Here is a 15,500-nt window from a genome sequence, read left to right on the forward strand (position 1 = left end):
GGGGCAGAGCCCTGAGCACGGCTCGACAGGTCTGTCATAGACAGACGTGGTGTCATTGGAGCTTCCGTAGTTGGTCACGCCGAGGCGATTCCCATAGTGAAACACCTCACTCTGTTATTAAAGAACCAGGGATTACGTTAATTAACCCAATGTTTTAATACATTTTTGAGACTTCGACATCATTGGTGTGGGGTTGTAAATAAATGGCACAACACGTTTTAGGTGATAAATTGCAGGAAATGTGATAGAAATTAAAGTTTATATAAGCAAATTTGTTCTATCGAAGCCACATTTAGAAGATTTATTGATCATTCTGAAAAATAACAGTGGTAATGTACAGATCACAGCTGTTGTTTCAGGACAAAATGCCGCTGTACCTTTTGAGTTAGTGAGGTCGTACTTTCGGTTTTAGTAACAAGGAAGGAAACGATTTGTCTTTGGATTACATTTGGATTAGCAGTATATTATATACTCTTGCAGTATATTAATAACTAACCTTGTATTGTGGATGAATAATCTCAGTTGTTCTCCTGACTGAAGTTTGGTCCGTATATAGCATCCTGCTATGCGATTGCATTTGTCCCTAACCACCAGAATCCGCCACATTAACTTTTATCGAGTGGAAAAAAAGTTGGCGTTCATCCTCCAGCTTCACTGTGCTAATGTTATGCTAACATAGCTGTGTCGCTAGCAATCACGTAGCACAACATTATATACCAGGTAGTCCAACTTCAGTAACCCTGCAAACGCCACTGCTGTTTAGGTTTCTGTCTTCATTTATGAAGTGGTAGCAGAGCTGTACGTTTTAATTAGTTTCAAAAATCTCTCAGTCAGAACATGGTATGAAATGTTTAGGTGTAAACTAGCGAGCTAACTTCCTGTTAACTTCTAACTCCGTTAAATTTAATAAATTCTGTTTTCATGGATGCATGGATGTAAAACTTAATTGTTACACCCGATAAAGCAGCAACGCTGATGATAAAGATGAAAGAATTTAGACGGTTTTTAACTCTTAGTGTTCGTTTGACTTTGGGACCTGAAGGGACGGAGTTTTGGACCCAGATTACTCCGCGAAGCTCCTCACTACGACAGCCGTAATGCTCTGACAATCCATCAAGCAGTGTACTAAAACATTTTTTTAACAGATTTCTGCACGCCAAAATCGGTTTGACGTCAGTAAGCACAGCCAGAATTCATACATAGGGCACACTCTCGATTTTTGAGAACATTAAAGGTATTTAAGTGTGCCTTATAGTGTGGAAAATACGTTATACATTTTAAAAATCCTGCTGCAATGCAAATTAGCCACACCTTGGGATGTAAGGAGCTCTCAGCTGTCTGCCTGGATATTTCTATCTCATAGCTTTGCCCTGCTAACAAGCGTGTGTGCTTGTACAAAGGCCGTTCAGCCTCGGGATTTACACTCTGATCGACACGGATATTTGAAGAATGAAGGGACCCTGCAGCAAAATGGAGAGCTGAAGCTCTGACTGTGCGCCTCTTTACTCAGTCTGACCACCTGTTGAAGGTAACGTACTAACATGGCTAACATTAGCATCACTGCACATAGCCCTGTTATTTTAAGGTAATCTATGGCAAGATATCAGGGCAAAAATTCGCCACTTTTCTAACCTCTTTGGTTAAGAAATGGCGTAAAAACTGCGTTTAATTATTCAAAAGGCCATAAAAAACGGCGTTTGTCCCAACAGAATGCTGTTTTTCACGCCACAGACTGGTTCCTTGAACGCCCCATCTGAGTGGCATTCTTTGAACGCCGCTTTTTACATCACTCGGCAGAAAACGGCGTTCAAAGACGGATTAAAAACAGCGTTGTTTTGTTTTTGTTTGGGGTTTTTTACAGCGTTCTGTGTCAGCGTTTAAAACGCCTTTTTTCTTGAAATTATGCAGGGCAGTCCTCATGGTACCCTCATCCAATTACTTTCAACAGATTTCACCCAATCAAAGAAAAGGAAGTGCAGACCATACTAATTCATTACAGATTCACCTTGCTGCTAAGTGATTGCCTATTCGGTACCAATGTTTGTCACAGTATTCACTTGTATTATAATCCCACTATGCATTTTGATATGTTTAAAGCATAATCTATCAGACAGAATGCTTTTTCTGAAACCTTAACTGTGTCTGTTACGACATCTTGATGCATGCTCAATCATCCAGGTAAGTAAATCTCCAAAAGTTGATTCTGTTCATCTGGACATAGCGTTTTGTGGGAGAAACGTTTCGTCAATCATCCAAGTGACTTCTTCAGTCTCAGCTGACTGCAGGTTTCCCCAATCTTCTAAACAGTACATTTGCATAATGACTGAAACCAGCCCACTGAAGGAACAATGGGCTGGGAGGTCAGTTACGACAGTTCTGCTCATTTCTGAGCTTTTTTAATATGTTCCTCTTTACTTCTCTTAACTTTTAACTTACATCTTAGCAATTAGATTCTGCCACCATGCACTACCATTTCGTGCTAGTTCTGTTTACTTTTCTCTTCTTTTGTCTCCACTTTTTTTCACCCGTATTTGGAGACCCTGCGCATGGCTCCTTTGTTTATGTTAGGGATCAGCTGTTAGCGCTGCGCCCTGCAGCTGCGCTACTGGTGTTCTACGCATGCGCACAACACGAAATTCAGTGGCGAACCATCCTACCTATGTGAATATAAGCTACTAACATACTCTGATGGGTACAATTAAGTGCCAAACCGTCCTACCTTTGTAAATGTAACGTACAAGCATACGTTAACAGCTAAAATTAAGTGGCGAACCATCCTACGTCTGTGAATATGAGCTAGAAGCATAATTTTACAGCTAGAATTCTGTGGCAAATCATCTTACCTTTGTTAATAACAGCTAGACACATACTCTGACGGGTAAAATTACGTGCCAAACCATGCAACCTTTGTGAATGTGACCTACAAGCATACTTTAACGGCTAAAATGAAGTGGCAAACCGTCCTGGCTTTTTAATTATGAGCTACAAGCATACTCTGATGGGCAAAGTTAAGTGGCAAACCGTCATACCTACTTACATTTGTGCTGGAATGGACACTGTGACAGCAGAAATGTGCATAAACTACTTACAGTAGGACGTTTTGCCAAAATAGGACGTTTTGTCAGAACACCAGCAGACAGACCCGACATCCCCAGTGAGGGGGAAGAGATGGGGGTGTCGTCGCTCGAGAAGGAGACGTTACAGACCATCTCTCCCTTCTATCCGGCCGTTAAGTCTGACGTCACTAGCCGTGTCTGGGCCTAAACTCCGCTGCAGGTCCATATATCAAATGATCACTATGGCATTACTGAGAGTTGAAAAACTGTCTAAAGTCTTTCATCTTTAATAAAATGATCAGCGTTCTGCTCTACCAGGTGTAACAATTGAGTTTAACATCCAGGCATCCATGAAAACGGAATTTATGACATTTAACGGAGTTAGAAGTTAGCAGGAAGTTAGCTCGCTAGCTTCTATCTAAATACAATATAGCATGTCCAGACTGCGGGGTTTTGGAAACAAATTAAAACGTACAAGCTCTGTTATCACTTCCAACATAAATGAAGACAGAAAACTAAACAGCAGTGACCTTTGTAGGGTTACTGAAGTTTGGCTAGCTGGTATATAATGATGTGCTACATGACCGCTAGCGACACAGCTATGTTAGCATAACATAAACAGGAGAGCATGATAAAGCAAATAAATAACAGAATGATTTTTTCTGAAATAAGTGGAGACCTTAACTTTTATCAAAGTACTGTTTTGTATTCGGAGCCATTTGTCATTCTTTTCCCATCCAAGGCAGAGAGCGTTAGGCGGCTAAGCACTGCAGTGAAAAGGCACTACAGCGTAGTTGTTCCCCTTTGTCCTCCTGTTTCCACTCCCTCTCCCCTCCAGAGAGGAGTTAAACAGTTTGATGGCATGTGGGACAAAGGAGTTTTGAAGTCTGTTGGTTCTTGACTTTGTGAGAAGCAATCTGTCACTGAACAGACTCCTGTGGTTGTTTATGGCCGTGTGCAGAGGATGCCCAGCATTGTCCATAATGTCCAGCAGTTTCTTTAGTGTCCTTTTCTCTGCCACTGTCACCAGAGTGTCCAGCTTCATGCCGACCACAGCAGTAGTAGTTTTTCTTAATAAATTTGATTTGTAAAATTGATCTGCCTCACCTCTGCTTGCTAATAACGAGCCTGTGGGACAGTGTCTAGACACAAGCCTTGTTAATGGAGTTTTTTGCAGATTGATCAACCTCTGCCCACATTTCCTTCAGAGCAACTCTGCTTCACTAAGATGCTGTTTTAATATCGAATCATGTAATCAGCCTTTTCTCGCCCCATACCAACTGTTTTGATACATATTGCTGCCATCAAAAGGAGTTATTTTTAACGACATAGTCCAGGTTTAGACATTTGACATCTTTTCTATGTTACACTGTGAATAAATAATGGCTTTGAGATACGCAAATCACTGCTTTCTTCTGTCTCTCTCTCTTTTTTTCTTACAACACACCCTCTGGCAGACGCCAACTGAATAAATAAACTGATCCACAAGGACAGTAATGTTGTGGATTGGAATTGGACTCCGTTAGGGTGGTGTCTGAGAGGCAGATGTTGTCCAAGATAAGGACAGTCGTGGTTAATAACTCCCACCCACTCCATGACGTACCGGCTAGTCACAGGAGCATGTTCAGCGAGAGACTGACATTACCAAAAAGTACCACTGAACCACACAGGAAATCATTCCTGCCCGTCGCCATCTCCCTGTACAATTCCTCCATCTAATACACTGTAAACACTGCAATAGTTACACCCTTTTTACACACGCTCTTTTATACTCTGGAATATTCTTGTTAATTTTCTTGATATTTATTTATAATCATCTCTGCTAATCCTTGATATTTACACTTGAGTGATCTGTATATATTAGTGCTATTTCTTAAATGTGTAAAATCTGTAACATGATGTATTGTGGGCAGCACGGTGGCACGGTGGTTAGCACTGTTGCCTCACAGCAAGAAGGTCCTGAGTTCAATTCCACCATCAGGCGACGGGCAGGAATGATTTCTGTGTGGAGTTTGCATGTTCTCCCCGTGTTTGCGTGGGTTCTCTCCGGGTACTCCGGCTTCCTCCCACCGTCCAAAGACATGCAGCTTGTGGGGATAGGTTAATTGGATAATCCAAATTGCCACTAGGTGTGAATGTGAGTGTGAATGGTTGTCTGTCCCTGTGTGTTAGCCCTGCAACAGACTGGCGACCTGTCCAGGGTGTACCCCACCCTTTGCCCTATGACAGCTGGGATAGGCTCCAGCGCCCCCCGCGACCCTGAAAAGGATAAGCGGAAGCGAATGGATGGATGGATGGATGGATGATGTATTGTTTGGAGTTTAGTCTGTTGCTGTTTTTAGAATTTCTTCTTGGACCAAATGTAACCCACATAATTTCCTTAGGGATTAATAAAGTATTCTTAATATGATTCTGATTGTTTCAGGCCTGCAATTGTTCAATGACACATCTTCTTACCTGTATCTTTTGCTCATTTCTCCTCTTCTTTTCTGTCGACAGGGCCTCTGTCGACAGGTTGTGTGTGAGACTTTAAATCCATCCATTCATCTTCTTCCGCTTTATCTGGGGCCGGGTCGCGGGGGCAGCAGCCTATGCAGAGAAGCCCAGAACTCCCTCTCCCCGGCCACCTCCTCTAGCTTATCCAGGGGAATACCAAGGCGTTCCCAGGCCAGCCGAGAGATATAATCTCTCCAGCGTGTCCTGGATCTGCCCCGGGGCCTCCTCCCGGTGGGACATGCCAGGAACACCTCACCCAGGAGGCATCCTTGTCAGATTCCCAAACCACCTCAGCTGGTTCCTTTCAATGTAGAGGGCTCTACTCTGAGCCCCCGAATGGCTGAACTTCTCACCTTATCTCTAAGGGAGATAAGGTGAGAAGCCACCCTTCGGAGGAAGCTCATTTCCGCCGCTTGTATCCGCGATCTCGTTCTTTCGGTCACTACCCACAGCTCGTGGCCATAGGTGAGGGTAGGGACGTAGATCGACCGGTAAATTGAGAGCTTCGCTTTTACACTCAGCTCTCTCTTTACCACGACGGACCGGTGCAGCGTCCGCATTACTGTGGCCGCAGCACCAATCCATCTGTCGATCTCCGGCTCCCTTCTCCCATCACTCACGAACAAGACCCCGAAATACTTGAACTCCTCCACTTGAGGCAGGAACTCATCCCCGGCCTGGAGTGGGCACTCCGCCCTTTTCGGGCTGAGAACCATGGCCTCAGATTTGGAGGTGCTGATCCTCATTCCCGCTGTTTCACACTCGGCTGCAAGCCTTTCCAGTGCAAGCTGGAGGCCTTCACCCTGTTGAAGCCAACAGAACCACATCTTCCGCGAAAAGCAGAGATGAGATTCTGAGGCCACATAAGTGAAAGACCCTCTGCCACTTGGCTGCGCCCAGAAATCCTGTCCATAAAAATTATGAATAGAATCGGTGACAAAGGGCAGCCCTGGCGGAGCCCATCACCCACCGGGAACGAGTCCGATTTATTGCCGGCAATGCGAACCAAGCTCTTGCAACGATTGTATAGGGATCAAATGGCCCGTAGCAATGGGTCCAGACCCCTCATACTCCCGGAGCACCTCCCACAGGACACCCTGAGGGACACGGTCAAATGCCTTCTCCAAGTCCACAAAACACATATAGACTGGTTGGGCAAACTCCCATGCACCCTCAAGTATCCTTGAGAGGATAAACAGCTGGTCCAGTGTTCTGCAAACACGACGAAAACTGCATTGTTCCTCCTGTATCTGAGGTTCAATTAGCGGACGAACTCTGCTTTCCAGCACCCTGGCATAGACTTTCCCAGGGAGGCTGAGAAGTGTGATCCCCCTGTAGTTCGAACACAACCTCTGGTCCCCCTTCTTAAAAATGGGGACCACCACCCAGGGCCAGTCCAGGGATACTGCCCCTGATCTTCACACAACATTGTAGAGGCATGTCAGCCAGGACAGCCCTACACACCCAGAGCCTTCAGCAACTCGGGGCGGACCTCACTCACACCAGGGGTTCTGCCACCAAGGAGTTGTTTAAGTGGCTCAGTGACCTCGCCCCCGGAAATTGGATGGTCATCCCCCTCATCCCCAGACTCTGGTTCGTCCTCGGAAGACGTGTCAGTGGGATTAAGGAGGTCCTCGAAGTATTCCTTCCACCGCCTGACAATTTTCTCAGTCGAAGTCAGCAGCATTCCACCAGCACTATACAGAGTGCAGGTAGAGCACCGCTTTCCCCTCCTGAGACGCCTCACGGTTTGACAGAATCTCTTCGAGGCAGTCCGAAAGTCTTTTTACATGGCCTCTCCGAACTCCTCCCGCACCAGAGTTTTTGCTTCCAGACTTTAAATCATCAAACTGTAAATTATAAATTTTAAACTGTTATTGACCCCTTTACCCCTAGTCCTAAAGTGTATATTTATCTTCTTACTCTTCTTCTATTTATTGTTTGTTTACTTGCACTGCTGTAACTGGAGCCTCGTCATCTCGTCTCTCTATATACTGTACTGTATAAAGTGGAGATGACCTCTCCTCCCTGTGCTGCAAGCAGCAGGCACACCTCGCAAATGGAAGGCGCCCTTACTCCCTGCAAATGGGCGGCAGAAAACCGACCGGTGCCTATGCCATCTCCAAAATGCGCTGGTTGATGTCGGGGCAGCACAAGTACGAGCAACCTTTTTTTGGAGAAGCCCGTGATGCCGCCCCCACCACCCGTGTGTGTATGTGTACGTGTGAACGTGTGTGTATATATATACAGTATATATAAAAAATAATCAATCACATCCCCCATTTATGTATGCAATATTTTAAATTAGGTATTCAGCTCATTCACCTACATTACACATAAACCAAAACAGGACAGAGTAAATAATAAGACAACATAAACCTTTTTAGTCCCACATGTGAGAAAATTTTAGGTCATGGCAGAAAGTTCAAGTTTAAGAGTAAACGTTAAAAAAACCACAATAGAATAGTGCAGCTGCAGGGCGCAGCGCTACCAGCTGATCCCTCACGTAAACAAGGGAGCCAGTCGCCGGGTCTCCAAATACAGGTGAAAAAAGTGGGGGACAAAGGGGAGAAAAATGACCAGAACTAGCACGAAACTGTAGTGTATGATCTCAGAATCTGTTTGGTAAGACGTAAGTTAAAGGTTAAGAGACGTAAAGAGGAAAATAAGAAAGAAGCTCAGAAATGAGTGGAACTGCCGCAGTTAAGGTCTCTACTTGTTTCAGAAAAAGCATTCTGTTTTTTACCTTGTTTGCTCATGCTTTAAACATATCAAAATGCAGAGTGGGTTACATACATTGGTACCGAATAGGTAATCACTTAGCAGCAAGGTGAATCTGTGATGAATTAGTGTGGTCTGCACTTCCTCTTCTTTGATTGGGTGAAAGGAGTTGAAAGTAATTGGATGAGGGAACCATGGGGATTGCCCTGCATAATTTCAAGAAAACTGCATTTTAAACGCCATCATAGCTGACACAGAACGCCGTAAAAAACGCAGTTTTTATCCATCGTTGCCGTTTTCTGCCGAGTGACATAAAAAGCGGCGTTCAAAGACAGATAAAAACAGCATTTTTTCCGCCACTCAGATGGGGCGTTCAAGGCACAAGTTTGTGGTGTAAAAAAACACAGACTGGTTGTGGTGTTTCGACAGAACGGAGATGGCTTGGTTTATAATGGAACATGTATTCAGCAGTAGTTAGCCATCCAAAACATATCACAATACACTTCTCTTCTTCTATCCTTCTATCACATTAGTCCCCTACTGGTAACTGAGTATATGTTCATATTCAGTCCCCCTTGTAAAGCAACCCTTCACCATCTTCGCAGTGTATGTAAACATAACATCTCTCCTCATTCTCACAGAATTCTACTACCTCAGTATTACTTACTTAGCATGGTAACATTACTATTTGCACATAACATTATCAGTAGTAAACTTTGCAACCAGACAGCATTTCAATACTGCTTGCTGAACCTATTTCATTCATAACACTACTGGGTGTTTGAGCTATACCTATGATCTTAACATACCCATCTTGTTATGGTGCCTAAATCGTCCTTTATAATGAATACTTGTACAGTTAAGATTACTGTAGTAACTTAACAACCTTAAGTCACAAAACTTCACAAATAAATCACAGTAAATCAATCATCTATTATACTTGGACCTCAGAACTAGCAGTATGGAACTTAACATTACCATCCAACAGCTCAAGCGTGTTATTTTCCCACTTTTCTTTTTTTTAAAACTCATTTCATTATATAATCCTTGGTCCAAGCTGGTAACTGTCTCGGTCTGTTAGGAACAGAAGGTCTTTTAGGAGTTTCTCTTGTGTTGTTTTCAACCTCTTCACCAGCCTGCAACGGCTCAGCATTCTCTGCTCGGCAGAGTGAGAGACGGGCTGCATTCCATCGCTTTCCATCACTCAAGATGAAGGTGCTCAGTCCAGTCTGTTGCTGCACTGACAGTGGATCAGTAAACTGTCTCTCTCCCTTCGCCATTCGGAAAGGCTTACGTATCCGCACCCTGTCACCGACCACAGGCTGGGGAGGTTTTGTCCCCCTCTTAGCATCAGTGTAACGTTTACTCCTACGTTGCTGGTGAAAGACTCTGGCCCTGCATTGGTCATACTGTCCTGTGTCTTTGGGAAACATTTAGCTTTGTTCTCATTGGTCTCCCTCTGAGAAGCTGAAACGGTGCTGCTCCAGTTGTTGCATGAGCTGTAGCATGGTAATTCTGTAGCATCTCTGTTACGGCGGGCTTCCACGGCTTCTGGGACACCTGTGCAGCCTGAACACAGTCCTTCAGTACTCTGTTGAATCTTTCAACACACCCGTTCGCTTGAGGGTGATACACACTTGTTCTAATGTGCTTGATGCCCCTTTCCTTCAGGAAATCAGCAAAGGCAGATGAAGTGAATTGTGGTCCATTATCTGTCGTAAGCTCACAAGGGTTTCCCTCCCATGCAAAAACTGAAGACAAGAACCTGATAACAGTGTCTGTAGTAGCTGATGAAGTAAAGGCTACTTCTGGCCATTTGCTGAAGTAATCGACCAGTGTGATAGCAAACCTGCAGTCCTGCGACCCGCGGTCAAAAGGTCCAACAATGTCAACGGCCACATGCTGAAAGGGACCATCTGGAAACTGAACCGGCTGTAGGGGAGCAGGAGCAGTTTTGGCCATTTTGTCACACAATTGACAGACTGAGCACGATGACAGAATCGCATGGACTTGAGTATCCATGCATGGCCACCAGTAAAGCTCTCTGAGTCGCTGCTTTGTGTGAACTATGCCCTGGTGACCTTCGTGTGCGAGGCATATCACCTTTTCTCGCAGGGACCTTGGGACCACCAGACGTGTCCCCCAGAAAACCAACGGTGATTCCACAGCAAGTTCATGTCGCACCAGGAAATACGGCTGCATCTCAGGTGGGAGAGACCTTTTCACCTTAGGCCAGCCTGAGCGGATAACCTGTCGCAGCAGAGAAAGGTCAGGGCAGTCCTCATATTCAGCTTTAAAATCCATCAACGGTGTCGCTGTCAAGAGAGGAGAAACTTCAGCTATCGCCAAGAGAAGGTCTTTTTCAGCATCAATGTCAGTGCTGGAGTACGTCAGGGGAACCTGTGAGAGGCAGTCTGCGATGACATTCTGAACACCAGGACGGTACTGCACATCGTACTGAAAACACATCAACCTTGCAGACCATCGTGCGATTCTCATGCCCGCTCTGTTCATACCTTTGGTGCTGAGAAGGGTAGTAAGAGCTTGGTGGTCAGTACGAAACGTGAATCTGCGGCCCCATACATATGTACGCCATCTTTCCACCGCCCAGACACAGGCTAACGCCTCCTTTTCTGTGGTGGAGTACTTTCTTTCAGCAGGAGACAGTGTTCGGGAGGCGAACGCCACAACCCGCTCCACTTGATCTGGATGTAACTGTGTCAACACAGCGCCTAGCCCGTAGTCTGATGCATCTGTGGTGATAAAAGCAGGTAAGTCAGGGTCATAGACGGCAAGTGCGGGACTTTCCAGAAGGAGTTTTTTCAGGTTACTGAAGCTCTCATGTGCTGCCTCGTTCCACTGGAGTTCAACTTTCATGTCTGTGTGATGGCTGCACTTACAGCCACACAGTGGTAATACCCACCATGTTAGTGTAGAGGCTTATAAGTAACATTGCATTCACATTTCTTTCTTTAAATATAGGAATTAATTTACAGGACAATAAATAACTGGTTTTGGTTTAGATTTAATTCACATATCCACATAACACTGCATTCTAAAATAAGTGCACACATTTTAGTTTACACTGTTATGTATGATTAATTTTTTGTTTTCTGAGTTACCTTAGTTGCAGCTGTTCCAGTCCCTTGATTAAGGAGCCAAGAGGTGGAAAAGGGGCGGAGCGAGCTTTAAAGGAAGACTACAAATTGGTTCACGCTATAACTCAGGACCATGGGGGGGAATTGGAGTTCATTATGTTTGGTTTAGTTAGATTTTGTGTGTTTTACCCCTTCTCCTGTTTTTGTGGACTGATCAGCCACTATTTAAGTTTCCCCTTTGTCTCGTTAAGTTAGGTCAGTTTGTTTGAGTTATCAGTTGAGTTGTCAACTTTGAGTAGAGTTTTGTTATTTTGACCTCTTTTATGGGCCCAAGATTTTGAGTCTTTTGCATGAGTTAACCAATTATGTTTTTTGGGTTAAATAAAAAATCATTTTTTTGGACTTTAACCTGTGCCTAAGTTTCCTTCACTGCTTGGTCCATCACAAGTGGTGTCAGGAGTGGGATCAGCAGTTGAAGGCACAGGATTTTTTTTTTCTCTTTTTCCCCCTCTTCACTTATCAAGCCATGCACAGAATGGGAAGGAGTGGCAGAGGAGCAAAAGGAGATTGTCAAAACCAGCCAGTTGGAGTGGTAGAGCAAGTAGAAGGAGGAGAGGAAAATGGAGCCTCTGGAGGGGTGGATAGTACTGAGAGCCAAGGTAAGGAGCTGACAATGTCAGAACTGATTTCCATCCTTCATTCTCATATGGGTCAGCAGGAGGCCCAGGAAGCAAGAAGAAGGGAGGAGTTTACCCGCCAGGAACAGCGCTTTAGAGCACTACAACATCAGTTTCAGCTGTTGCAGGTAGAAGTGAAAGCTCGTACTTCTCCCTGAGCTGCAAATGGAGGAACCTAAACAACCAGAGGTAGAGTCCGTTGAAGAGGAGGATCCTCCCTGTGCTGGCTCCAGTAATGAGCAAATACATCCTCAATCAGGTCAGTCTCGCTTTTATGAACCCAGGTTGGAAAAATTGACAGAGGAGGATGATATTGAACATTTTTTAACAACATTTGAACGCATGGCTGTAGTTTGCCGGTGGCAAAAAATGGACTGGGTTTTTCATCTGATTTCTTTACTCACTGGCAAAGCAAGAGGTGCGTATGTTCATATGGATATGGATGACTCTCTAGACTATGACAAAGTTAAAGCAGCTATTCTTCAAAAATATGACATTAATCCTGAGACATATAGACCGAGATTCTGTTCACTGGAGATAAAACCTGATGAGAATCTAAAAGAACTATATGCAACTATATGCAAGAGTTATATGAGAAGTGGGTAAAGCCAAAAGGAAAAATGGTGCATGAGGTTAGTGAAATATTAATTTTAGAACAATACTTGAGAATGCTGTCTCCTGAGTTACAGATATGGATTAAAGAACGCAATCCAAACTCTGCAGCGGCAGCTGCAGAGCTGGCTGATGTGTTTGTGGCAGCACGGAGAAAAGGACAGCCATGGAGCCACACAGCATGGAAAATGAGAGATGGTTCAAAATCTGTCCCTCACTACCAGAAAGCAGGGGTGAGTAAACCTCCAAAGAGCCAGTCTGTCAATATGCCGTCAAGACCTCCACCCAAGACTGTGATTTGTTATTTGTGTGGGATGGAGGGCCACACAAAACCTATGTGCCCAAAGAATTCTACAAAAATAACTCAGATGTGTTTTGTGCCCCGACAAAGTGTGGAGCCTAAAGTGGAGTTTGAGAATGGTTTCAAAATGACCTTAGTTGAGGTTGATGGGAAACCATTAAAGGCCCTTGTTGACTCAGGAAGTACTCAGACTCTTGTGCACCGAGACTTTGTTCCCGCAAATAAAGTTAATGTGGAGACAATCCCTGTTCGCTGCATTCATGGAGATGAGAGGTCATATCCAACAGCAGATCTGTACATCAAGGTACAAGGACAAACGTATATTCTAAATATTGGTGTTGCAGAGAATCTGCCATTTCCAGTAGTGCTGGGTCGAGATCTGCCTGTGTTGTTTGACTTGCTGAATCCTAGTCATACATGCAATGTTGCAGTAACAAGAGCTCAAGCTAAGAAGAAAGAGGAGTCCCTACACCCACTCCGTGCCTTGTCCTTCTATGATGCAGACATAGAGACTGCACCCGGGAAGTCTTGTAAGTCACGTGGACAGAGAAGGCAAGAGAAGTTTCTACATACTGCTGTTCGAGCAGCTCCTAGCACAGAGCCTGAGTTACCTTTGGGTTTTAAAATCCCTGTTAATATTATTGAAATGCAACATGACGATCCATCTCTAACATCTCTGTTCCAGAAAGCTGCAGAGAGGAACCAAGGAACTAAGCAAGATTTGAACAGCAGGGGGGAGTTTCTGCTGAAAGATGGCATTCTGTATCATCAGCAGGGTTCAGCATTGCAGTTGGTGGTTCCTAGAGCAGTCCAGAAGGTGGTGCTCTCCTTGGGACACTCCATTCCATGGGCTGGCCACTTGGGAAAGCATAAAACCATGGCCCGCATTAGAAAATATTTTCATTGGCCTGGAGTGCGCTCGGATGTTACACGGTTCTGTAAAAGCTGCCCTCAGTGCCAGAAGTCTTCTCTTAAAATCCCCTCCAGAGCTCCTCTCCAGTCTCTACCAATTATCAGCACTCCATTTGAATGGCTAGGAATGGACATTGTTGGTCCTCTAGAAAGAAGCAAGGCAGGCAACCGTTACATGCTGGTAGTGACAGATTACGCTACAAAGTATCCAGAGGTCTTTCCTTTGAGATCAATAAAAGCCAAAGCAGTCGCCCTCTGTCTCATACAGTTCTTCTCAAGGGTTGGTTTTCCTCGTGAGATTCTTACTGACCGTGGCACTAACTTCATGTCCACTTTGTTGAAGCAGGTGTACCAGCTCCTTGGGATTAAGAGCCTGAGGACAACACCATACCACCCTCGGACAGATGGCCTAAAAGAGCGCTTCAATCAGACCCTGAAACAAATGTTACGCAAATTTGTCAATGAAACTGGTACAGACTGGGATCAGTGGCTGCCCTACCTCCTCTTTGCATATAGAGAAGTACCCCAGGCTTCTACAGGTTTTTCACCTTTTGAACTATTGTATGGCCATGAGGTACGAGGCCCCTTGTCTCTTCTAAGGGAGACTTGGGAGGGTGACCAAGAAAGATCACAGGCTGTCAGTGTTGTCTCTTATGTTGTCCAGATGCAGGAACGGTTGGAGAAGATGATGGAGCTGGCCCAAGCCCACAAAGCGGAAGCACAGCAGCACCAGAAGGCCTGGTACGACCAGTCAGCTCGGCAAAGATCCTTCAGTCCTGGTGAGAAGGTGCTGGTGCTTCTTCCAAGTGATTATCTGGCGGCGCGGCAGTAGCACGCAGCGGCCACTCCGGAGCCAAAGTGGTGCTGCATTGTTTATCGTTTACGTTTTTGTGTGTAGCGTGTTTATTTTGCACTATGTATGGATATCGTCGCAACTGGTGTCGGTGTCCGTGCATACAACAGCCAGACACTTTTCAACCTAAATAACCCGGTTGACGACATCCAGGATGGGCTGCGGGAAACGCTGCGTGAACTCGGCTTGCTCCGCGAACCAGGCCTCGAAGCCTCGGCGTTGCCTGATGTCGGCGGCCGGAGGTGGGGACATCGGAAGCGTTGCGCGAGGAAGCGGAAGCGCGGCAAGCGGGTGGGAGTCTGTGCTAGGCTAAAAACAAACCCTAGCCGGCCGGCTCTACCGTCCATCATCTTATCCAACGTCTGCTCCCTGGATAGTAAACTGGATTACATCCGACTCCAGCAGGCTACACAGCGTGAGGTTAGAGACTGCTGTGTCTTTGTTTTCACGGAAACATGGCTCAGCGACAGAGTACCGGACGCCGCTATTCAGCTAAACGGGCTTGCCTCGTTTCGTGCCGACAGAAATGCAGCTCTGTGCGGTAAGACTCGCGGTGGCGGCTTGTGTGTTTACATCAACGAGAAATGGTGCAAGAACTCTGTGCTAGTTTCTAGTTATTGCTCATCGCTGGTGGAGTTTGTGACTGTTAGATGCAGACCTTTTTATTTACCACGGGAATTCACCACTGTTTTCATTATCGGAGTGTACATTCCACCTAGCGCTAATGCTAAGGAAGCGCTATGGGAACTGTATACAAAGATCAGTGAACTGCAA

This window comes from Maylandia zebra, linkage group LG15 (genome assembly GCF_041146795.1).
Source record: "Maylandia zebra isolate NMK-2024a linkage group LG15, Mzebra_GT3a, whole genome shotgun sequence".
In the NCBI taxonomy this organism is placed as follows: domain Eukaryota; kingdom Metazoa; phylum Chordata; class Actinopteri; order Cichliformes; family Cichlidae; genus Maylandia; species Maylandia zebra.